This window comes from Coffea eugenioides, chromosome 8 (assembly GCF_003713205.1).
Source record: "Coffea eugenioides isolate CCC68of chromosome 8, Ceug_1.0, whole genome shotgun sequence".
In the NCBI taxonomy this organism is placed as follows: Eukaryota; Viridiplantae; Streptophyta; class Magnoliopsida; order Gentianales; family Rubiaceae; genus Coffea; species Coffea eugenioides.
Window position 1 is genome coordinate 11,942,419 of NC_040042.1, and position 8,329 is coordinate 11,950,747.

Sequence of the window (8,329 nt, forward strand, 5' to 3'; positions counted from 1 at the left end):
GAGACGTGTTTGGCGAAGGCAAGTGAAGAAAATTTTTTAAAGGTCCTAGATTATCGCCATGGAATGAAATTGATGATTTTGAAGTAGGTTCCACTTCAAAATCAACGGGTAATATGCATAGACTCATGATTTCCTTGGGTGATGAGGATGCCCAAAATGTACGCTCCCTCTGAAAGGAAAGTAATGGAGCATCTCCACACATTTTCAATTCGTGCTAGACCGCCTGCTCATTTGACTGCATATTGGCAGAGTCCCAATTGAATAGGTTCAAGATGCTAAGATCTTTGACAATCCAAGGCATGATTACTAGGGATGGCAACGGGGCGGGGTTGGGGCGGGGGACCCCTCCCCCATCCCCCCCCCGCACGCCCCCCGCCCCGCTCTCCCGCCCGCGCGCCCCCGCCGCTTCCCCCACGGGTGCCCCCGCGGGGCTAATAGAAAATTGTTATATAATTTTATTATGGTTAAATTTTAGCAATTAATCAAGTACTAAAATATCAAAACACCATCAAATTATTACTCATTGTAATTTTACAATTGAAACTTATAAAAACAATCAAATAAAAATTATTTGAATACAATCCAACATGATGAAATAAATATAACTAAAGTAGTCAAGTTTTCACTTTTGGCACAAATATAATCACTAATTCATTATTGTGCTTGTGCTTTTTTTAAGAAAAAAATGTTATTATATTAAGTGTAATTAGGAATTTAGTATAAATGTATTAGTAAATTTAGTATAACCAATTAATAATTTGTATTAGCACACATATATAATTATTAGTATAATTAATAATATCAATTATATTATATATACTAATAGACATTATATAATACATATAACTAATAATATCATTATCATAAGTTTGTAACTAATTGAATTATATATAATTATATACATATATATTTTATATATTTATTTTTTTAAAGAGGGTGGCGGGGCGGCGGTACACTCCCCCGCCCCCGCCCCAGCCCCGTTTCTAAGAGGGGTGAAAAAAATTCCCCCCGTCCCCGCCCCAACCCCCTCCCCATTAGCCCCACGGGCACCCGCCCCGTTGCCATCCCTAATGATTACTCTAGGGCTAGAAAACGGTGTTTAAAAGGTGAAGGCATTGAGTACGGCATTTTATGTCTGACCAGTCGAGGTGAAAGCCCCACAAATTTTTATTTTTAAATATTTTAAAAATATAAAAATACAATATATATATATGTATGTGTGTGTGTATATATATGTATAATGTTAAAATGCCAAAAAATGATTAGATAAAATAAAAAAAAAATATAACCTTATGTCTGCATAAGAAAAGTAAAACTTGTTTGTATGACTAAAGTAAAACCTGCTTGTGTGACTAATGTTATGCCATGAGCGGAAATCCAACAAACCACTGTAAATCTCGATGATTATATGCATAAAAGATTTGATGTCATCCCATAAACTAATAGTCACAATTGCCAAAACTCTTTTCCAGGACACTAGTAAATGATATTTGTGAGTTTTGACTATCAAAGCAACTGTCTTTCCCCTATTTCTTTAAAGAATCCTCAATATAAAGTACAAAGTTTTGAAATTTCACCTCCTTTGTATCATTAAATTCCAAACTAACATCCATATTTACCAACTTAAATTTGTAGGCTAATATAAGAAAAGTTTTTCAAAAATTGCAAGTTCACCTTGAGGGTCTCAACTTCCTTAAACAAGTGAAGAGAAAATCCAGTTTAGATATTCTTTTGGAGCTTAAAAAGGGGAAAATTGCTGAAATTTTGAAGGCATACGTTTTTACGCCTCAAAGAAAAAACTCGCTCGAACACCTGGGTATTCGCCCCAAGGATCGGGACGAATGCCCCATGACACTAATGCCCCATTTGACCTCCCAGGGGCAAATGGGGAACATCTCGCCTTAGGGCTCGCCTTGAACTCGCCCCAAATACGCTTTTCAAAACACTGCTAGAAAACATCAACGATAACATGAATAGCATCCTAGATGATGTTTTCAAGTTACCAATAGGTAATCTTATTCACATGAGATACCCCAGGCATTCCAAATTGGTCATCTCACCCTCGTCCATAAACAGTCTGGAACACTTGGAAACTCTAGATTTATCTGCGGCCACAATAATGTGGACAAGAAATGTGCCATTAAGGATGCGGCGATTGAGATATCTATATCTTCCTTCCGGTGATGACTCTTTGCACATCTATGCCTCCAGTAATCTTGAAATATTATAAGGTTACAGCCTTGGAAAAGTTGTTAGAAACAATTCTGAGGTAACTGATCTTCACCAGCTATATGTATACATGGGAGGTGTTGGTGACATTTCTGAGGTAACAGGCCTAGAAGAAATCATCAACTGCATTGCACATTCGCACAAGCTAAATCATGTTGCTCAATTATTTGGCCCTGTAAAGGGACTAGCAATTCTCCGGCAATTGTTCTGCAGCAATATCTGATTCTTGTTGCGCGCTACAAGGACATATATACAAGTTACCGGAGTATGATACCCGCTTCTTTGGGTACTGCGATTAGGAGAATCCAGACTTGAAGAAGATCCCATGGTAGTGCTAGAAAAACTTCCAAAGTTACAAAGGCTCACGCTTTTCAACAGGGCTTTCATGGGAAAAGAAATGGTTTGCCATTCAACTGGTTTTCCTCAGCTCAGATTCCTTTTGCTCCACGAGTTCTATCTGTTAGAGAAGTGGACGGTGGAGAAAGGAGCCATGGCTAATCTTCTCGTCTTGAGATTCAGTCCTGTGAAAGATTAAGAATGATTCCGGATGGATTGAGGTTCATTGAACCATTCAAAGAATTGATGATAGGCAGAATGCCTGAAGAATTTCAGAACAGGATTCGATTGGTAAATGTCGAAAAGGAAAGGATGTCGACAAAATTTGCCATATTCCTTCAGTAATTATCGATGCGCCTCCACTTTATCTCCAAATCCCCAAAATCTGCCCATTGTGGCCATTCTGGACACCTTTCATTATGTCATGTAATATTTTTACGTGTTCTTCCATTTCAGCTTCATTTTTGACTAACTTGCGGCAACTATGTTTGGGATTTTCGTATAATTATCCAATTGCTATATTTCTTTTACACAATATGTTGTACGCTTATATAACTTTGTCAATTAATAGTTTTACGTGTTGTTCCATTTTAGCTTCATTTTAGACCAACTTGGGGCAACTGTGGTTGGAATTTTCATATAATTATTCAATTATTATATTTGTTTTACACAATATATTGCACACTTATATAACTTTGTTATACTTATAAATTTTATTCGTGTATGCTATTTCAATATATAAATACAACTGTAATTGTAAAACAAATATAACAATCATACTCAACTATATCAAACCTGATCGTACCTATCTTAATCCCATTTTAGATCACCACTATTCATCGTTCCTTACTTCTTTTGCTCCTACTCTAACCAAAGAAGAAAAAATCCTGAAAAGGCCAGACACTGTGAACTGGGTTGGGTTTTGGGAACGTTCGTCTAGTATTTTTATAAAACAAGCTAGTCTACGCAGTTTGTTGTTGTATTTGTCTTAAGCTTGTTGGACGTTTGAAGGAGCATGATTGATCTCTATTTTATAAAGGGTTAATTTTAGAAACCTTTCTTGAGGTTTATCCTAATATCATCTAGTACCTCTGAAATTTCAAAAATCTCACATAGTTCTCTTTGAATGACAATTTATGTAACATCGTTGCCCTTGGAGGAAAGAGATTATATATTATCTTTTCACTTTTATCCTTATACAATTTGATTTATGAATTTTCAAATATGAACAAAAGACAAATAAGGTGGAGTATTAAATTTAGAATATGAGAAATGTAAGTATAATAATTAATAAATTTAGTTGTTTCTTAACTAGAGAACACCATTGTGTACAAGGGTAACTTTTGAAACTATTTTAATATTATAAAAAGGAAAAAACTTTAAGAGATTGGTCGGAACAAGGAGGAATAAGAGCAAAGAAACACATAAAATTTGCCACAAAGACGGAAATTAGAGTGAAAATTTCAAATGATCGATTATAGCAAAGACGGACATTAAAAATAGAAATTTTTGCAACAAAGAGGGAGAAAAATATTTTAGATGGTATTCTTGTTATTTGTTGTTAGATATTTTAGCTTGTAGGATTTTTTTTCTCAAGCTTTTGCTACTTGAAAAAGTAGGAAAATATTGGGGGTAAGAATGTCATTTCAACACCTCTAATTGGGACATCTAATCACATTATAGTAATAGGAAAGGTAAGTGAGATTTTTGAAAATTTGAAAGTGCTAGCTGATGTTAGAATGAGTCTTGGGGGAGGTTTCTGAAATTAACCCTTTTATAAATTATTTTTAGTACACAGTGTTGAAGTTTTTCACCTGCTGGGAACATAATCTATCAAATGAATTTTCCTAAAATTTTGTGGATTCTTCTAAACAAATATCTCAACAATAATCCGTATGGTGGTATTATGAAATTAAGTCAAGGATCAACATCATAAACACTGCAACACAGCTAAGAAGACAAATTTTAATTGAATTAAATTTCTACACGTTGATATTATATATTTTTTAATTATTATATATATGATACCTAATTTGAATTTGAATTTAAATCTAAAAAACAATAATGAAGAAAAGAGACAAATAACAAGAACTTGAATGAATCTAATTATTAAACTCCCTTTTTAAAGATTGTCGTTAACATCATAGTTGGTAGTTGGAACCATCGAGCTAGTTCCGTAGGATTGACTCTTTAGCATCATAGTCAATCCAGGAATCTGGGTCCCATGGCTCCTTAACAAGCTGGCCACGTCAACATAAATCTGGTTTATTTGGCTTCCCATTATGTGGCTACGGCTTCCATTCTACTTCTCCGGCTCCTGTCTACTTTCATTGAGTGGGAGCCAGCTGACTGAATCGGCACAGCCTCGGCTCTGGCCGGGTCAAATTTCTTACCAAACGCTCCAATCCGTTAGAGAAACTCGTAGGCCATGTAACCGGCTAGAAGCCGATTATATGCAAAGCTGATTCGTCCAGCCCCTGTAACGATGTTGCTGGATTAGCTGCTGTTACTTCACGTGATAGTTTTATGGTTAACGATGTGTTTTAAGAATCGAATCCTTCAAAAAAAAGAATGGGATCGGATCGATCAGTTGGACCGCGAATTAATCATGGTATCAATCAAAATTCAAAATAGAACTTGATCGGTTTCATTTATTGAATTGATTTTCATTAATTTTTGTGTCGAAAAAAAGAAAAGAAAAGAATTTTGATTTAGGACTTGGACCCTTTTTATGGGCTACCCACTTTTTTGAACTTTTGGGTTTTATCAAAACTCAACAACTACAATTAATTGTCTGCTACTACAATTATTGATCAGTCATTTTTTTCTCAAATTGAGAGGAAAAAACTTTAGGTGGCCCAACTTAAAAACAAAATAACTAATCCAATTTAAAACTAAAGAAATCCTCTTCCTTCAAGAATCTTTATCTCCGGGAAACGCTCTACAAGTTTTACTCATCTCCTCTTTTATTTTATTTTCTTTTTTCTCTTCTTTTCTATCTTTTCTTTTACATTATTGATTTGTGAAAGTGATAATGAAATTGAACTTGGTAGATAAAGAAGCACACTTGTTTTCCCTTTCTTCTTCTATCTTTCGTTTTCATATTCATGATTTTTCTACCTTTTTTTTGGAGTTAATTTTACAAATCCTATCAGATTTGTTTTTGAGTTGGGAAAGTTAAGCTCGACTTTGTTTAATTTAAGATATTAGATAGATTTGTTCATAATTTTGTTGTTTCTTTATTTTTTATGAAATACTTTTTCTTTTATTTGTTAAATGAATTAGAAGGTACTAGATCAATAAATCTTCTACAGAAGATATTACAAATTTTGGGATTTTGTGTTGATTTTACATGTTTCTACTTATTTGTTATTTTCTTATTTAAAAAAAAAAATCAATGAACTGGGGTTGAACCGGTTAAATTTTGACCTGACCACTTTACCGATTCAATCATCGATCCGAATTTCAAAACATTGGGTTAATGAGAAAAAACTAACATGTTCTTTCTCTCTCTCTTTTGGTCATTCAAACTCATCTTAGTCGTGGGCATTCATTAAAGCACTATGAAAAGGCCACATCAGCCAAAGATCTTTTTTTTCTTTTTTGAGAGTAAAGCAAAGTTTTCATTCGTTCAAATAATAAATTACAACTTTGATTAATGAAACGGGATGTCATTCCTACCAGATAGTTCTACATTCCAAACCAAGAGAAAGTTTTGCTAAAATATGGGTTGGCAAATTTCTAGTTCTACGTACATTACGTCCTTGAAACATTTTACAGAGCATTCGGTCTCTTGTCTAACAGATTGTCAAAATAAAAAATCCACTTCAGTAGAATTCACTTTCTAAACAACATTAATAGGATCACTTACAAGAATTAAAGTCTCAATTCCCACTTCTTTTGCCCATTCCAACCCTTTGATGATAGCTACAATCTCACCAAATTCTGGAGATGTAGCTTTACCACTTCTTTCCGCAAAGGCTGCCATAAGTTGTCCCTCACTATGTCTAACAAGAACACCAATTCCTGCTTCCTCTGAAGTCTATGTTGCATTTACATTAACCTTCAAAAAACCTTACTCTAGAGGATGCTACCATCTAGTGAATTCATTTGTGCTAGCCATCTTACTAGTTTCTTGGCCTTGGATAAACTCTAGCAAATATGATTTTTCCCATTCGACTATCATGCAGGGTTTCACTACCTTTCCTTCAAATATTATGCTATTTCTTGCATATTAGATCATCCACATGATGATGACAAAGAGTTCTTTCTCCTGCTCTTCGCCACTTCGCAATATCGCCTGCAATTTGTCTTTAAGACATGAAGCATTAACTACTCTAACATCCAAACTTAGATCGGCTAGGTCCCAAATCTGTACAGCAAAACCATGTTTATTAGGTTGAGAGAATGAATACCAAAACCAATTTTAAGTTTGGATTCTTGAGGACCGAGGAAGCCTTGGTGTAGTAGTTAAAATTGAAAACTTAAAAATTAAAGGTCTTGGATTCAAATTGACAACTTAAATCTCACATTTTCCCTATCAGAAAAAAATTAAAAGGAAAAAAGTCTTGATGCTTGACAACATAAATTGATTCTCGCTATTTCGCCATATTTATCTTACTCATTTTCTTTTTCTTTTGTCCCCTGCTTCGCTAGTTTCATATTAATCTGCTTTGATACTTTTTTTCAAAAAAAAAAAAATCTTGTTTAATTTTTCTAATGCAAAATCTGATTTTGTTGTGAATTTTATGCAAATAGGTAAGGGAATGACTGAACTTAATATCATGGAAAAATAGGAAAGGAATAAGAGAGAGAAAAAAGAAGACGTGGAATCGTTTGAGTTGATTGTCAAGGACAATTTTGTCATAATTGCTTACGCATTAACAGCGGCTGAAGTAAAATATTACAGACAGTTTAAAAAGCTAAAAAAGGTAAAATTAGGAAATAGGGGTGAAAAGGTAAATTCATATTATGGATTTTTTAAAACTTGCTCAAAAGGAAACGAAGAAAGATTAGGAAATGTTAGAGGGCAGAACTTTGATTAAGATTTGTAAACTAGGGAAAAAATTCATCTTAAGATATATTCAAATTAATGAGTTTTGATTTGCCGAAGAGGTCTTGATCTATTGGCTAATATTGAGACCTCAAAACTTTTAGAGGTTTGAGTTCAAATTCCTTCTTTCCTCTTCTTCGCTTTTTAAATTTTATTTTTCCCTTACTAGAAATTTTTTTTGAAGCTCTCAAGTCTCAACAGCTCTAGTCCAAGAGTTGAGCAGAGAAGCCTTGCTGAAGCCCAGAGAGTAGAGTAGCGAGTATAAATATGACATCCAGTACTCTAATACTGGATATATTTATACAAAACACTTTAGGTAGCACTAAATAATTTCAATCAATTTGCTTAAACGGAAACAAGGTTTAGGATCCCTAGATGCAAACACAAGCCAACAAAATTAGACTAGATAAAAATCTTATAATTAATAAATCACTTATCACTTCCTAAAAATTAAATTTGCTTTCTTTTGATCTTTTCTTCAATTATTTGAGTACTTTGATTTCTTAAACGTATATTTCCTTTGCATTAGTCTTTCATTTAATGCCAGTGTAAGATTTTGTTGAACAAACTAAGAGGTTATACATGTGCCATGAATACTTTTGGTTCTCCTATTTACCATGTAATTAAGATAGAGGCATCGAGCTGGAAAGAATTTATAATCAGTACTTTTTTCTGGTACAATACATTTCTAGTCAACCAAGAAAAAAAAAC